The sequence below is a fragment of the Petaurus breviceps genome, unplaced genomic scaffold (assembly GCF_028583685.1).
Source record: "Petaurus breviceps papuanus isolate PSGF00001 unplaced genomic scaffold, PetGlider_PUasm1.0 181, whole genome shotgun sequence".
NCBI lineage: Eukaryota > Metazoa > Chordata > Mammalia > Diprotodontia > Petauridae > Petaurus > Petaurus breviceps.
The window spans coordinates 28,678,020-28,695,946 of NW_027185784.1; the positions used below are offsets into that span (position 1 = coordinate 28,678,020).

General features: G+C 35.3%; 1 long non-coding RNA gene and 1 pseudogene across 1 annotated transcript in view; one reads left to right on the plus strand and one right to left on the minus strand.

The window, feature by feature from the left end:
• The window catches only part of LOC138160715 (uncharacterized), a 239,240-nt gene that overhangs the window by 51,147 nt on the left and 170,166 nt on the right, over nucleotides 1-17,927 (minus strand). The window lies entirely within an intron of this gene.
• LOC138160522 (olfactory receptor 2A1/2A42-like) lies at nucleotides 13,339-15,296 on the plus strand (annotated as a pseudogene).

A 17,927-nucleotide genomic window follows, 5' to 3' on the forward strand; every position in this document is an offset into this window, starting at 1 on the left:
TTCTCTTAGGGAGTTGGAAAGTTTTTTTGGCACCAGATGAATTTCCTTTTTTTTCTCCCAGCTCTATAAAGCAATCTTTTGTTAATGTGACTTTATGACAGGAAACAAGTAAATTATTTTAGATTGTAACACATTTTTCACTATATTAACTTGGCCTCCTCATGAACAATTAATATTTCTGTAATTATTTAGGTCTATATTTCAGTAAAGATTATTTTATAGTTGTATTTGAAGAGTTTCTTGTATGTATCTTGCTAAGTAAGATTCTAAACTATTTTATACATTTTGTAGTTGTTTTAAATGGAATTTCTCTTTCTATCCCTTTTTTGCTGGGTTTTATTGGTAATGTAGAGAAATGCTTCTGATTTAAATAGAAATATTTCATATCCTATAAATTAACTAAAGTTATTGTTTCAATTAATCTCTTAGTTGACATCATAAGGTTTTCTAAATAAATTTTCATATTATTTACAAAAATGACAATTGTGGGTGTGACTAGGTGGCCAAGTGAGTAAAGTGCCAGCCTTGGAGTCAGGAGGAGCTGAGTTCAGATCCGGCCTTAGACACTTAACACACACACACACACACACACACACACACACACACACACACACAAACTAGCCATGTAATCTTAGACAAATTACTTAACCCCAATTGCCCTCCAAATGGCAAAAAAAAAAATGACAATTGTGTTTCCTGTTTGACTATGATTACTCTGACAGTTTTTATCTTCTTTTATTGCTACAGTTAACATTTCCAGTGCTCTCTCAAATAATAGTGGTGATAATGGACATTATTGCTTTGCCCCTAATCTTGTCAGAAAGAACTCCAGCTTATCCCCACTAACTATAATGCTGGCTCTAATTCATACATATATATATTTATACATATACATATATACATACATGAACATGTTTAAAAATATGCACGTACATATTAATGTATGTATAACATATATACACATGAGTATTTATATATGTGTTTGCCACATAATGTATTATCATGTATTATGGGCACATATAAAATGTAATATACATGTCTCTTACATATCCCAAAATTATATCATATATGCAATAAACTAAAGACAAATCCATTTGTTCTTATGTTTTCTCTTTTTAAAAAACCTCAAGAATGTATGTTGTATCTAGCCAAAATTTTTTCTTCTTTTATTGATGTAATTGAATGCTTTGATTTTTCTTTTTATTAATATAAACTATTATGTTAAAAATGTCCTAATATTGAGGCAACGCTATATTTCTGGCATAAATCCAACTTGGTCATTGTTTACAATCTTTGTACTAAGTTGTTATAGTCTCTTTGCTGATGTTTTATTTAAATTTTTGTACCAACATTTATTAGGCAAAATTGTTTATGGTTTGCTTTCTTTCATTCTTTCTTTTTTCTTCTCCTTGGTTTGGATATCAAGACGATATTTTTGAAATAGAAGGAATTTGTTAAGACTCTCTCTATTATTACAAAGAATTTACATCACATTAGAATAAATTGTTCTTTGAATGTTTCATAGAATACACTTACAAATCTGTCTGGTCCCATTTTTTTGCTTTGAGCATTAATTTATGATTTATTCAATTTTTGTAACATTGTGTTATATGGATTCTGTATTTCTTATTATGCTAACTTGGGCACTTTACTTTTTAAAATATTTATCCATTTAATTTGGGTTGTCAGTTTTACTAGTACATAATTGGACAAATGATTTCTTATAATTTCCTTTACTTTTCTTCATATGTTCTGAATTCTCCATTTTAAAATTTGGATAGTTAATTTTTCCCCTCCATTTAAAAAAATCCAGCTACCTTATCATATTTTGATTTCTATTGTTTTTCTGAAACCAGCTTAAGGTGTTATTTATTAATTAAATTGTTTTCCTGCTTTCAATGTTGTTAAACTCTTCTTTGATTTTTTAGAATTTTTACATTTTTATTAGATGACTGTATCTTCTCAGAAAAGAAGGACTTTGAGATAAAAAAAAAACAGGCATTAGTTTTAACTTTAATCCTCCTCTATTTTCTCCCACAAAACACAAGTTGAGTTTGTTTTTCTTAGAAATGAAAGTCCTCTAAGTTATCCTCTCCCAGAATAAGTCTGTTTCACTCTTGTTAAAAATTGATCAGTATGTCCACATTTCTTAGATTATTTTCTTCAAAATATCAGACTGTTTTATTACTTCATCTTCATCTCTGTTGTCCACATCTCTAGTATTTTTTGTAAAGTAGTAGCTCAGAGTTATATTAATTTGCTTTTCTCTCTTCAATGACTATTTAGATTTAGATTATTTTATATGATTACAGATAGCATTGATTTCTTTGACTAAAAATGGCCTGTTTATATTATTTGATCATTTATCAATGGAGGAATAGCTTTTATTTCTATAAATTTAACTCAGTTCTTTAAATGTATAAAAAATGAACACTTTATCCAAGAAACTGACTGCAAATTTTTGTTCACAGAAATGATTACCAACTGTGTATTGCCCTCCATCCTGTATCGCCCCTATTTATCCTACTCTCTCTTTTTTTATCCTATTCTCAAAAGTGTTTTGCTTCTGACTATTACCTCCCCTAAATTTCCCTCCCTTCTATGAGTTCCCTGACTTCTCTTATTCCCTTACTTCCTAATTTCCTGTGTGGTAAGAGAGATTTCGACAACCAACTGAGTGTATATATTATTTCCCCTTTGAGCCAATTGCAATGAGAGAAAGGTTCATGTGTTCCACTCGCTATTCCCCTCATTTACATCTCCACAATAAAATCTCTTTCAGGCCCCTTTTTTGCCAGATAATTTTTACCATTCTGACTCTCCTTTCCCCCTTTTCTCAGTTCATTCTTCTTTCTAATCCTTTAATTCATTTTTTTAGGCAATCACACGGTCTCTTTCAACTCACATGTCTGCTTTTTGTCTATTTATCCTCTTAACTGTCCTAATAATGACAAAACTTTTAGGGGTTACAAATGTCATTTCCTCATGTAGGAATGGAAATATTTTAACTCTATCAAATCCCTTATGATTCCTCTTTCCTGTCTGCCTTTTTATACTCCTTTTGCATCTTATGTTTGAGAGTCAAATTTTCTATTTAGCACTGGTCTTTTAATAAAAAATCTTTGAAAGCCTTCTATTTCATTGAATATCCATTTTTCCCTCTGAATTATTATACTCAGTTTTGTTTTGTAGGTTATTCTAGGGTTAATCCTATCTCTTTTGCCCACCAGAATATCTGAACCTTTAATGGAGAAGCTATTAAATTTTGTGTTTTCCTGATTGTGACTCCATGATATTTGAATTGTTTTTTTTTGGCTTCCTGTAGTATTTTCTCCTTGATCTGGGATGTCTAGAATTTGACTTTTATATTCGTGAGAGTTCTTATTTGGGGATCTCTTTAAGGAGGTGATCAGTGAATTCTTTCTATTTCTACTTTACCTTCTTGTTCTAGAATATTGGTAGAGTTTTTCTTAACAATTTCTTGAAAGATGATGCCTAAGATTTTTTAAATTAAGATGTATCAAATTTAAAAATATACACTCATTACTTTATTTATTTTTAGTTTTCAAAATTCACTTCCATAAGATTTTAAGTTACAAGTTTTCTCCCCTTCTCTCTCCTCTCCCCACTGTAAGAAGGCATGCAATCTGATATAAGTTCTATTTATATTAAATCTATTTCCATGTTAGTAATATTGTGAAGAAAAATTTGAACCAATGGGAGGAACCATGAGATAGCAGAAACAAAGGCACACAGAGAGAGACAGAGAGAGAAACCAAGACAGAGAGATAAAGAGGCGGAGACAGAGAAAAAGAGAGAGCAAATAGTTTGCTTTGATCTACATTCAGACTCCATCATTCTTTTTCTGGAATTGGAGAGCATTTTCTTTTTGGAGTTGTCTTACATCCTTGCATTTCTGAGAAGAGCTAAATCAAAGTTAGTCATTGCATAATTTTGCTTTTACTGTGTACAATGTTCTCCTGGTTCTTCTCACCTGTAGCAGCAAGCACCCTAGCATCCCCAGGGTGGCTGCCAACACAGGTTCTTAGATCTACTTTTCTAAAGGAAAGTAACTCAAAATGGGTTAACAATCTTGTTTTAATCAAAAATATGTCATTTACCTAGTTCAGGGCAAAAAAGTCAGCATCCTAAACTTCAGAGAATACAGAGGTTACAAGCAGACATAAAAATGCAGACAAACAAATCAGCAAACAAGCTTCCAATGGTCTGACCATTACATCCATACCTAGTCAGTTACCAGATAGGGAAGCAACAACATCTGGGTTTTCAAAGCCAGGGTCTCAATGGCTGCCCAGAGTCTCATCTGGTCAAATCACATAACTCTTCTCAAAGTGAGCTCCAAAGCAAGTCCTCACATCAAGTTATATATAGCCATCTCCTGGCTCAGAGAATGTCACAACCCTCTTGACCCACTGCCCAATCACAAGTCAAAAGAAGCCTTCTGCCATGTGACCGTAAGCCTATCAAAGGTCCTAGGGGCAGGGAAGATCTTAAATTCCCATTCCTATAACATTCAGCCCCAAGAACTTCCATACCCATTACATAGACAACTTACATTTGAATAAGCATTAATATCTCTTAAGTACAATTAATTACAATTAAAATAGAGACATCACATTTGCAAGATACATAGTTGCCAAAGTTGCCACAGGACCTTAAGCAAACACAAAGTACATTGCATTAACATCTCTTCAATCCAAAACAAAAATGTCCAAATAAAGTTTTCTTGGGGAGAGGGGGGTGTCCTTCCCCCCACACTGCCCCAGCCCCTGCTTCCAAGTACTGAGGACTGGCTGGGCAACCAAGTCAACAGGGTGGGGTCCTTAGGGGTCCATGTCACTTTACCCCACCCACCATAGACACAAGTCCATCCTCCGCCTTGGTCACAAACTGTGGGATGCAGCAAGAAAACACATTCAGTGCTCCTGCCTTGCAGCACAGTCATTATCTTGTCCTGTGGCTGAATTCTGAACTCCTGGGTTCCTTCTCCTACAACAGGAGACAGCCACTCCTGGCTTCTGCCCCAGTCATGATGCAGGCAGCTCACCATTCCTTCTCTTAGCTCAGTGAAGTGAGCATGCAGGCCATTCTTCTCTCCTGTTCCATGACTTGACAGAGTCACAGCTACCACAACTGTGAAACAAACAATTATCCCAGCCCTCATACTTTTCTTTTAGTTTGCAGATTCTGTTCATGATGCTATTTCTAGCAGAGAGCACCCTAGCATCCCCAGGGTGACTGCCAACACAGGTTCTTAGATCTGCTTTTCTAAAGGAAAGCAACTCAAAATGGGTAACAATCTTGCTTTAATCAAACATATGTCATTTACCTAGTTCAGGGCAAAAAAGTCAGCACCCCAAACTTCAGAGAATATAGAGGTTACAAGCAGACAAAAAATCAGCGTACAGGCTTCCAACTGTCTGACCATTACATCCATACCTATTCAGTTACCAGAGGGGAAAGCAACAGCATCTGGGTTCTCAAAGCCAGGGGGCTCAATGGCTGCCCAGAGTCTTGTCTGGTCAAATCACATAACTCTTCTCAAAGTGAGCTCCAAAGCAAGGTATCCAAATCAGGGTATATATAGCCTTCTCCTGGATCAGAGAATGTCACAACCCTCTTGACCACTGCCCAATCACAAAGTAAAAAGTAGCCTCCTGCCACGGGCTCCATGTGACCTTAAGCCAATCAAAGGTCCTAGGGGTAGGGAAGATCTTAAATTCCCATTCCCATAACATCCCTTCACTCAGCATCATTTAAGTCTTTCCAGGTCTTTTTGAAATCAGCCTGATCATCATTTCTTTTGAAACAATAGTATCCCATTAAATTCATATACCACGACTTGTTCAGCCATTCCCCAATTGATGGGCATTCCCTCAATTTCTAATTCTTGGCCACCACAAAAAGAACTGCTATAAATATTTCTATACATGTGGGTCCTTTTCCCATTTTTATGATATCTTTGGATCAAAAAGTATGCACAATTTTATAGCCCTTTAAGCACAATTCCAAATTGCTTTCCAGAATGGTTTGATCAGTTCACAACTCTACAAACAATGCATCAGTGCTCTAATTTTCACACATTTCCAACATTTACCATTTTCCTGTTTTGTCATGTTAGTCAGTCTGATAGTTGTGATGTGGTACCTCAGAGTTGTTCTGATTTGCATTTCTATAATCAAGAGTGGTTTAGAGCATTTTTTTCAAATGACTATAGATATCTTTGTTTTCTTCATCTAAAAACTGCCTGTCCATATCCTTTGACCATTTATCACTTTGGGATTTTGGTGGGGGTTTTTATCATGATTTTTAAGTAGTACAGTCATTTTAAAATTATATCTCATGGATCTATTTTCTAGGTTAGTTGCTTTGCCAATGAGATATTCCACATTTTTTCTATTTTTTTTCATTCTTTGATTTGATTTTTGATGTCTCACATAGTCATTAGATTCCACTTGCTCAATTCTAACATTTAAAAATTTGTTTTATTCAGTGAGCTTTTGGAGTCTTTTGCCATGACTCTCATGATTTTTTTATATCACTCTCATGTCTTATCACATTTTTTTTCTCTACCTCTCTTATTTGATTTTTAAAATCTTTTTTTGAGCTCTTCCATGGATTGAAACCAATTCATATTTTCTTGAAGACTCTGGATACAGGAATTTGGACTTTGTTGTCTTCTTCTGAATGTGTGTTTTGATCTTTCTCATCACTATACTTACTTTCTATGGTTATAAGTACTTTGCTCATTTTCCAGCCTACTTCTTGACTTTTAAATCAATGCTAAAGTTGGGCTCTGTTTCCAAAGAAGAGGGTGTCAGGATTTTTGCAACTGATTTAGAGGTAATTCTGGGGACATGTAAGTGGTTTTTTTTTTTAAGTTTTGAGTTTGAAATTCTAACCCTCCTTTATTTCCATTCATCAAAAGGAGCAAAAATTAGGTTGTGGGCTCCAGTTGTCATACAAGTTGTTGGACAAGAACATGGGTCAAAATATACCTGCTTGTTAGCTATAGGAATGGAAAATATTACCATGGTGAGAAATACTGAGGGAGGGCATAGAATTGACACTACAAAGCCTTATAAAATTAATGAGAAGCCCTTCCTATACAATTGGAATACAATTTCTCCTTGACAATTATCACTAAGATTGTTACTGACTTGTTAATAGGTACAAAATCAGAGGTCAGGGAAAGAATCTTGATGTACTCCAGCATCTTATCTTGCCACAATTAATTCACAGTGTTTGTTGTCATGCACTGATTCTTTGTTACCTAATGGGTTGGTGCATCAGCAATGCAATATTCACAATGCCTATGGAAATTGTAAATATGCTGATGTGGTTATCCATCACAAAATATATCAGGCTTTCTATATGGGCGATAAAGCTAGAACATTTATTAAAATACCAAAAGACTGACTCCCAAAACCAGAAAGTCAAAGCCATCAGAGTAGTTACGAAATTGGCACAGGCAGATAAAGTAGAAAGCATCCACATTCTCAAGCCTTTAAAACAGAACAGACTACCTCAGGCAAAGGTCCTCCTCTCCCCACTCACAGCAACCACCCAGCATCCAGGAAGCACGCTCCCAGCAGCTCCGGCCCCTGGCAGTCCTCAGCAGGAATCCTTAACAGAAATTCTGGATGACTCAAAAAGGCATTTTCTCATCTGCTGCCACTGCCTCTGCTGCTGCTGCCGCTGGCATCGCCGCCACTGCTAGCCACCGCAGGAACTCTAGATTGGCTTCCACTTCCTCTTGCTCCGTCCCTTCCTGCTACATCAGCAAGTCCAATGGGGCATGGAAGATCTTTAAATTCCATAACCCTTAAAGTTGGCTGATTTATTCATTGGATTCATTAAAAAAAGAATGTATCTATGATTGAATGGTGCTGTAGCAGAGAGAACATGGGATCTAATCAGGAGACTTGGGTTCAAGTCCCAGATCTGCTATTTGTTGCCAACATAACCTCAGGCAAGATTCTTTCAAATTTTTATCCCCTTTTTTTCATTGGTGAAATAAAAGAATCTGAACCAATATCTTCCATCCCTTTCATAACTAAATCCAAGGACCCCATGTTATAAAATGCATAGAAAATATTTAGATAGATACTTAACAACTACAAAGCACTAAAGCTGTTGGATTTTCTGAGATTTGTACCCTAGAGAGATTTCAAATTCTATTTCCTATGATTCTAGTTAGGAAGAGGCAGGAACTGTCATCTTTAGAGATGGACCCAGGCTTTCAAGAGTTCTAACCCTCCCCTGAGGGTCACAACTCAGAGTATAGCTAAACTGCAGAATTGGGAATGTTTCCAATGGGAAACCTACTAATTGTGTCCCAACTGAAAGTCAAGAGATAGAATCTAATAAAACCCTTTGGGATCTATAGCTCTTTGGACTTCCCATCCTGCCTGCAAAATTACTTGAGTCACGTAGGACTGTTGTTATTGCTGTTGATAACACATGAGTTATGTCTTCCCTCAACTAACACTTAATTCTAAGGGGATGGTGATATGGGGTAAATATATATATGAGTTCATGGATGCATAATTAGGCTAAATATTTTCAGATTATAAATTTGTAATGTGAGTCTTCCTCTCTCCTGGAATTTCAATCCCCAGGATTTACTGAAAGCAGTCTTAATTTTTTTTCTCACACACAATTACTTCTTTGCTTCTCTGCAATGAAGAGGCTTGTGTTTGGGAAGTTTTATGATGTTCCACCTGCACTGAATTCTTAGGAGTCTAAGTTAGTGCTAATCAAAGAGGAAAACCTTTACTACAGGAGGACAAAGTTGTAACTTCTTCAAGCTGAACAAGAAGCCATAGATTATATCTGAGTCTCATCCCGACACTTAGAAGCCATAGACTGGATCGGAATCTCATTCTGAGGATCCTAAAGATAGTCAAAACTTTAATCCCATCTCAAAGACCACCGCCCTAGAATTTGCTCCAGGTAGCCTTCTATCACTTGAATGTGAATTTTGAGCAAAAATTGTAGTATATAGTTCTATAAAAACTATGTCTTTTACTCTCACACATCTTTATCCAGTGGAAAGAGAAGTTTTTGCTTATAAATGACCCTAGATAAGATAGCTCAAGTAAATATAATAAAGATTTTATATATGAAATGTGGGTAAGGGCCTCTGGTGTCTCTATTACTTGACTGATTTTTATTTTAATAAGTGAAAAAGGTCTTCTGAAAATTAAGCAAACTATGATTTTGAGAGATGGAATCAGAAATATTTACTTGCAAAAACCATAAGAGAATAAGAATTCATGATTTCTTTGTGAAATACTGAGAATGAGAAATTATGCTTTATAGAAAAAATCCTATTGTTGAAAGTTGATATATACTGATCAATGACAATTATTCAACAAACATTTATTAAGTATCTACTAGGTTCAAGATACTCTTCTAATTACTGGGAATTCATATACAATATATTTAACAATCCCTAATCTCAAAGAGCTTGCAGCCTCTTTAAGTTCTTGAAAAATGACAGAAGTGTCTTAATTTTTTTGTCTTATCCACTCAACTGATGTGTATTTAATATTTGTGTATATTAATATTTGTGTGTGCATATATAGATATGGATATCCATATGTATATCCATACATTTATACATAATCTATATGAGTGTGCTGTCAAGAGGCTGCCTGGTATAGTGGATAGAGAGATAGCCTTAGAGACAATGGGATCCAGATATAAAGGCCCACCTCTGACACGTTTTGGTTCTATGACCCTGAGAAAGTCACTTAAATGGGCAGGAGTCTTAAACTAATCTCTAAGACAGTATATTACAGAACAGACAATGATCTTTGAAAGTAAAAGGAGCTTCCTCTGGAGGACTTTCTTACATAAATAAATAATGACTCTTTGTAAAATATATACATATGCAGATACACATGTACATAGACTTTTGGGATACCTTAAACATGCACAAAAACATATATACATATTTATGGTTTTATTTGCATACATATATACCTATGCATATATTTGTGCATATTTATGAATATATTGACATATATATATGTATATATAAATAGGTTGCTCAAATCTCATTGCTATAGGGAGTCCTTGGTTAAGAAACTCAACAATATAGATGAAAAGCTGTCCTTAGAGAGTTCCCAGGGTTACAGGCTGTTTTATTTTTTTAATTTTGTGAGTATGTGTGTGTGTTTCCATTTTTAAAATTCATATAAATATCACTCTGAGAATTTCAGGAGAGCTATTTTCCACTTGGGTTATTTTCTGTTGTATTTTCTTATTTCATTGGTTTCTCCAGGGACATAGAACCAATATATGTCGGATGAGGAAACTTGTAGCTATGTTGCCTAGACTCTTAGGCCAGCCCTCTCTTCATTAAATAAGGCTGTCTTTTGGGTTACTATATATACATATCTATGAAATGAGATTGGTTTTCTTCTCACTAGGATCTGCGGAGGGGTCCTGCCTAAAGGTGAAGGAAAGTATAGGTTATCTTTTCATAGGTACAGCAACAGATCTATGGGATTCTTTCTGAACCATATGACCTACTCTTTACCCTGACATCACATTTTTATGGGAAAGTGTAAGTGAATTTCAGGAGGATGATAACATTTTTTGTTGTGTAATTTTAGATCTCTGAATCTTTTATCTGGAGAAGAACTAAGGGAGGGTTTTACTCATCTGGTCTCCCACCCCATGGGAGAATCTCTTCCACAACATCTTTTGCCAATAGTCATTGGTCTCCATTTAAATACTTCAGGTGAGTCTTGCTTTAACTTTCAAATAGGCAGAAATTTCCACCCATTTGGTCCTAGTTTGGGCCTTCTAGAACAACGCAATAAAGTGGAATTCTTTCCTTTATGGCAGCCCACCAAATATTAATGTGGAACAATTTGGGAGAAGGAGCTCAACTAAGATTGTGATTTTAAAAATGGTCAGGGAAAATTTGTCCTCTTTTTTTTCTATTAGAATGAAGGAAATTAGTGAGTTGGAGAGGTATGAAGAAACAGATGGGGATTTCATGTGTTCTAAACTGAATATAATATTTGAGGAGTGGAATTTTCTACCTCACTGACCTTTCTACTAAAGTTAGAAGATCCAGAATCCATTAGCAATTTTGCACATGGTTTCCCCAATACCTTTAATACATTAATACTTTTTTTAGTTGCCTTCAATTTTTTCATCTCTCACACAGTAAAGTATGCTTTAAGGTAAGAGTTAATGATAAAAGGTGATAGAGTAAGGTGAGTTAAAAATATAAATATTCTTTATATAGAGAATGCTGTGAACACTAGGAATAAAACTGGACTCATTACCTGCAAGAGCAGTAAGATGGCTATAGTTATAGAACTTCTCTTGTCTTATGAAGCTCTCATACAAAACAAAATGTGAAGAGTTTATAACTTTTTCTAGTCCCTAGACTTTGCCTTCTTAACTCTCAACAATCCTATCATTTGTCACTCCATCCCCTCACATTGTTGCCCTGTTTTTCACTCAACCCACTAGATGGAAATTATCAGTTTCAATATTAATAAATGTAAATTTCTATTAGTAGGGTTATGGTAAATGTAAGTATGAACTGTGATAAGCAATTTTGAAAATGTTCTGCCTCTTCTCTAGATTTCCATTCTTAATGTTTCTTTCTTGAGCATTGTAGTAGTAATGACAGGTTGAGATATAAGTGGGTACCAGATTTTGAAAAATTGGGAAAGTACCATAAGTACCTATAAGTGAATTATAGAATTGAGATGGTGGGTGATTTTGTCATTTCTATGGAAGAGTTACTGAAACAGTCCAGAACTGTTACTCTCAAGAAACAATGTATTATTTTAGTAGATTATTACAGTGAATGTTTACAATTTTCCTGCTTGTATTTATAATGATTTTTATAATTCCCTCTCTATATAATATTGACAAAATTAAAAGAGATAATAATTATCAAAATAGCAAATCTCATTTTTGAACATCTATAGTCATTTCAGCAAACCAATTCTGAAGGTGTCTAAGACTTACTGTATCATGTTTGTTGACTTCCTCAAGAATATATATTCTGTTAATTTTCATTAGAAGGCTATTATTGTTCAAAATAATTTGCCAGATGTCAATAATCAAGACCTAAAGGAAAACCATTGTTATTATTCTATGATTTTTTTTAATATAATTAGCATTGTTGTAGATGACAACTTCCCTGTCCGTATAAGGTCTTTTAGAGTAATTAGCCTTTGTACACTGAACTGTGATGGTTCACAAATGACAAGGATAGAGTCCATTATCAAAGCCTTGTGCTCAAAGTCTTTCTTAATTGATAGAACCAGTCAGATAGCTCTTTTGATTGGCTGGCACAGCCTTTTTTAATCCACCATTTCCTCCATGACATGAAGAAGTATTGTAGCAGAATAGTTATCCAGATACTTGATTGAAATGTTCAGTTTTTAACTGAATCCATTCTAACATTAACAACTTATTCAAATTCCAAGAATGAATTCTTGATTCTAATTTCTAAAATTGAATTAAAATGTCTAAATCATCAGTAGGTCCAGAATTTTTTTTCTGGATATATGCCACTTCCTAGAAGCATTGAAACCACCAGCCTTCATCCAATGCATCCTAGAGAAATTCTTCATTCAGTAATAAGCAGAAACAAGCAATAGGTGGTGTACAATGCCTTGCATCTAGCCAGCTACAGAGTGTAGTGGACAGAGTATTGGGCTAGGAGTCCAGATTTCCTCAGTTTTAATCCTGACACAGACACTTACTAGCTATATGATTCTGGGTAAAGTGCATCTCCTTTTTCAGTCTCAGTTTCTGTATCTGTAAAATGGGATTAATAATATAATCTACCTTACCACAATGTTGTGAAGATCAAAAGGATACAGCATATGTAAAACACTTTGAAAATAGGGGGTTTTTTTGCTTTTTATTTTGGAGGGGGAAGGTAGGGCACTTGGGGGTTAAGTGACTTGCACAAGGTCACATGGCTGGGTTTTTTTGTATGTGTTAAGTATCTGAGGCCAGATTTGAACTCACATCCTCCTGATTCTAGGGCCAGTGCTCTATTCATTGTGTCACCTAGCCACCCCAACATTTTGCAAATCTTAAAGCTTACTGCATAAATATTAATTATTATTTTAACTATTACAATCCTAACAAAGATGTTATCGAACAAAAATTTATCTTTTAATGTTCACTGAGGATATCAAGTGTGATGGAATACAAATATTTCTATATCGCAGATAAATTAAAAATAATAGTTTCCTCCTAGACAAACCTCCTCTAACTGTCACTAAAGGAAAATCCATTGGTCTGGTGTCCATTATTCTTCATAATATCATACAGGCTACCACCTAGCTTTTTATGCAGTTTTATATGTTTCATCTTTTTATTTTGAAGAACTAATGGAGATTAGGGAGTCCTTACTGTTATTTCCATTGTCATACTCTTCCCAGGGTGGAGCTATCTGACATTGGCTCTCTTTTAGTGATCAGTGACTAGATAACAGTAATTGTTCTCTACCAATAACATCTGACAGTAGCACATATTTAGCATCACTCAAATTCCACATTTTTAACTGTATTGGCAAAGTGAGAGCTCGTGATATTGGTGAGAAATTTTCTAGTGTGAGAAAATGAAACGTTAGGAACATGTGCTTAGATAAAATTGCTGGTACCTCTCAATAATAGAGAAAAAAGATATGTGACCCTTAATCTTCAAAGCAACCTAGACTTTTAAGAACTTTGAACTATTCATTATACACAATAACACAACCAACCATTCCAAGTTAACTTCGGTCTCACAGGACAGGATGAATTTTAATTTTTTTAGCAATATGGCAAATGCAGATCTTCTCAGATTTAGTGGCTGGAAAAAAAATAATACATCCTTACTTCTTTCTCCCACTGAACCAAACCAATTTTTCTATAGACCTTGAAGTAAGTCATCCTCTCAATAAAGCTTTGAGGGAAAGCACAACAATTGGAATTTCCTTTCCTAACATAGTATAACATTCTTTCTTCCCATCACAAGAGACATAACCTCTTCTTACACTCTATAACAGTTTACATGGTACTTCTATGTCCTTATATAGCTACACACATAAATAGTTTCCTGTATTACCAGTCCATTTTTAAGTTTAACTTTGGGAAGGGAAAAATTACATAGTAGATCAAAAGAATCTATAAATTTATCTGTAGGAAGGAAAGTTAAAAAATCATTAAAAGTGCATATTAGTAGTTTTGACCTTCTTCCCTCTGCCCTTTTCCCCAGTGTGAAAAAGAAAGGATTAACTAGATCAGCAGACATTTGATTCATGTGATTGAGTGGAAATGAATTAAACTATGCTTTTTAATATCTCTATACAATGTCTTTATTTTCATCATAGATTTATGGAGACCAATCAGACCACAGTGACAAATTTCATTCTGGTGGGATTTCTCGTTAGCCCTAAGATGCACCTAGTTCTGTTTGGGCTTTTCTGAGTCATCCTGGTGCTGATTTGTCTTGACTCCCAACTCCACACTCCCATGTACTTCCTTTCACAAGTGGCTATTGTTGACATCTCTTATGCCTCAAACACAGTCCCTCAAATGCTAGCAAATCTCCTGGATCCAAACAAACCCATATACTTTGCAGGTGGCATAATGCAGACCTATCTCTTATTGATGTTTGCCCTCATAGAATGCTTTTTGCTGGTAGTGATTAGCTATGACAGGTATGTGGCAATCTGTCATCCACTGAGATACACTCTCATCATGAGTAGGAAAGTGTGTATTGCACTTGCTATCACATCCTGGGCATGTGGATCTTTTCTGGCCTTGATGCATGTTCTTCTGCTCCTTAGGTTGTCCTTCTGTGTGTCTTGGGAAATCAACCACTTCTTCTGTGAAATCCTATCTGTATTGAACCTTGCCTGTGCAGACATATGGCTCATCAAATTAGCCATCTTTGCTGCTTGTGTGTTCATCTTTGTTGGACCCCTCTGCTTAATCCTAGTTTCCTACACCTGAATCCTTAGTGCTATATTGAGAATCCAGTCAGGTGACAGACAAAAGAAAGCCTTCTCCATCTGTTCCTCCCACCTCTGTGTGGTAGGGCTTTTCTTTGGTAGTGCCTCCATCGCTTACATGGTCCCTAATGCAAAAAACTCTGAGGAACAACACAAAATTCCTTTTTTTTAATTTTACAGCTTCTTTAATCCTACCCTAAATCCTTTGATCTATAGCCTGAAAAATGCAGAGGTTAAAGGTGCTCTAAGGAGAGTGCTTAGGAAGGAGAGACCAGTTTAAGAGATTGTGTGGAGCTTTATTTATGGTGGAAAGAATAGGAAATTGATCTACGGCATCTGTAACAATTTAGAGAGTAAATAGAATAGGATTAAATCACCTTAGGTTTTTTTTTTACTCCCAAACCCTCATATTACCTTTTTCTACTTGTGCCCCCTATTAGAATGATTTCATATGTCTGGCTTTATTGCTCTCCTCATCTTATCTTTCTTCCCATGACATGGGTTATTCCTTTGAATTGAAATTCACTTATTCTAAGTTTCCTTCCCTCAGATCTTGGATATTGTTGCAGGTAAATAATAAATTAAATGCATTAATGACTTTTTTATTCTTTTAAAAATTGTTAGATTTTTTTTTTACTTTATATCACGTGCATATCTCCTTCTTCCCTAACCAGAGAACCATCACATGTTACAAAAGGTAAAAAAAAAATATCAGAAAAACTAACCAATGGGGCGGCTAGGTGGCACAGTGAGTAGAGTACTGGCCCTGGAGTCAGGAGGACCTGAGTTTAGATCAAGCTTCAGATACTTAACACCCCCCCCCAAAAAAAAAAACCTAGCTGTGTGACCTTGGGCAAGATACTTAACCCCAATTGCCCTCCAAAAAAAACCTAACAAATGTTTCAATCATGACTTTATATTCTTTGTTACATATTAATAATCACCTCTTTTTCCAATTCATTTTCTTTTTAATTTATGGAATAAAACAAACATTTTTTCCAAACAGTACAATTAAAAAAAAAGATGATCATACGTGGAAATACAAATCTACTATGCATAATTTGCTACTTCTTTCAAATATACAACAAAGTTATCATGTAAATTTCTTTTTTCCCCTTTTTTTCTTTCCTCCTCCATGACCTGCAGATAGCTACAATTAGACACAAATGGGCATATATGTGTGTGTTTGTGTGTGTAAAATTATTCTATACAAAGTTCTATTTATCAGTTCTTTCTGTGTATGCATATTGCATCTTTCTTCATATGTCCTTTATATGGTTAATTTGGGTATTTATATTAGACAAAATAATTTATTCACTTAAAGTCATTATTAAGCAATATTGTTATTACTGTATACAATATTCTCTTGGTTCTGTTCGTTTTGCTCATCATTATTTTGTACGGGTCTTTCCATTTTTTTCTAAAATCATTGAGCTAATCATTTCTTATAGCATAATAGTATTCCATCACAGTCATACACCACAACTTGCTCAGCCATTCCACAACTGATATGCATCCCAGAATTTTCCAGTTTTTTACCATGACAAAGATAGCTACTATAAATATTTTTAGAATATATAGCTTCTTTTCCTTTTCATCTTTGTCAAAGGGTGTAGGTTGTTGAATAACTCTTTGGGCAACCCAAAACAGTTGGATTGTTTCACAATTCCACCAACAATAAATGTGTCCCAATTTTTCCACATCCTTTAAATAATCACCTCTTCAAAACTTATAGGGAGTATACTTTTTTCATCCCTTTCAAAGTCAGATTTGGTTATTATAAATGCAGTGCGCCGTTGTATTTATGTTATTTAGGGTTTTGGGGTTTTTTCATCATTGTATATATTTTGTTCCTGATTCTGTTTACTCTACATTACTTTGCTTCTGTATCTTTCGATGCATGAATCTTCATTTTCATTATTTAATATGGTAAAATAATATTATGTTAAATTTGTGTGCAAAAGTTTGTCTAGACATAGCTCAATCATTTTTGCCAGTAATTTTAAACTACACAAAAACTGCTATAAATATATTGATCCATATGGGATTTTTCTGTTTGGATATATACCAAGCAGTGGGATATCTGAGGAAAAGGTATGGACATATTAGATATTTTTTAGCATAATTTTCAATTCATAGAATAACTGATAGTGTATCACTATGCTTATCCTTTCTCAACTTTTCCAGTATTGACTATTGGCTCCACCCCCTTTAGGCCTATTTATACATTTTCTTGACCTAAAGTTAAATACCAGAATTTTTTCAATATATTTTTCTTATTAGTAATTCAGCAAGTCTTATACGATTAATGGCTTATAATCTGTAGAGGATGGTTTATTGATATTTGACCCCTTATCCATTAAGAATAGCTCTTGGGGCCAGCTGGAGGGACTCCAGATCGTCAGCAGTTGTGGCTGTTTCCGGAATTATCAACACATAAATGCAAAGGACAAAGTGAGAGGTCAGTGCAGTATGGACTTTGGGACCCAGTAAGTGGGAGTGTGTGGCTTTTGCCCTTGGGGTGAGAAGCCACTGAGAGGCCAGCACAGCCAGCCAGTGCCATGTGGCGGCTTCAGCTCCTGGCCTGCAGAGTGTAGGGGGACCAAACACCAGTATGAGGGGTAATCACTCTTGCTTTAACCTTCTTGGATCTGGATTGCAGTCTAGGGTGGAGGTCCTAGGATGTGTGGCCAGCTTGCCAGAGCATGTGGAGACCTCAGAGACGGCACCCATCTAATACCTCCAGCAGCTGAGAAAACCCCAGCGTTTGAGACAAAAGCTCCCCTGACAGGTGGCAAAGTCCTACCATGGCAAAAAACCCAGGGGTCAACTGACTGAGGGATGACATGACAGGCAAAGGAAACAAAGCAGACAGAATATTCCAACATTAGACTCCTATTTTGGGGATAAA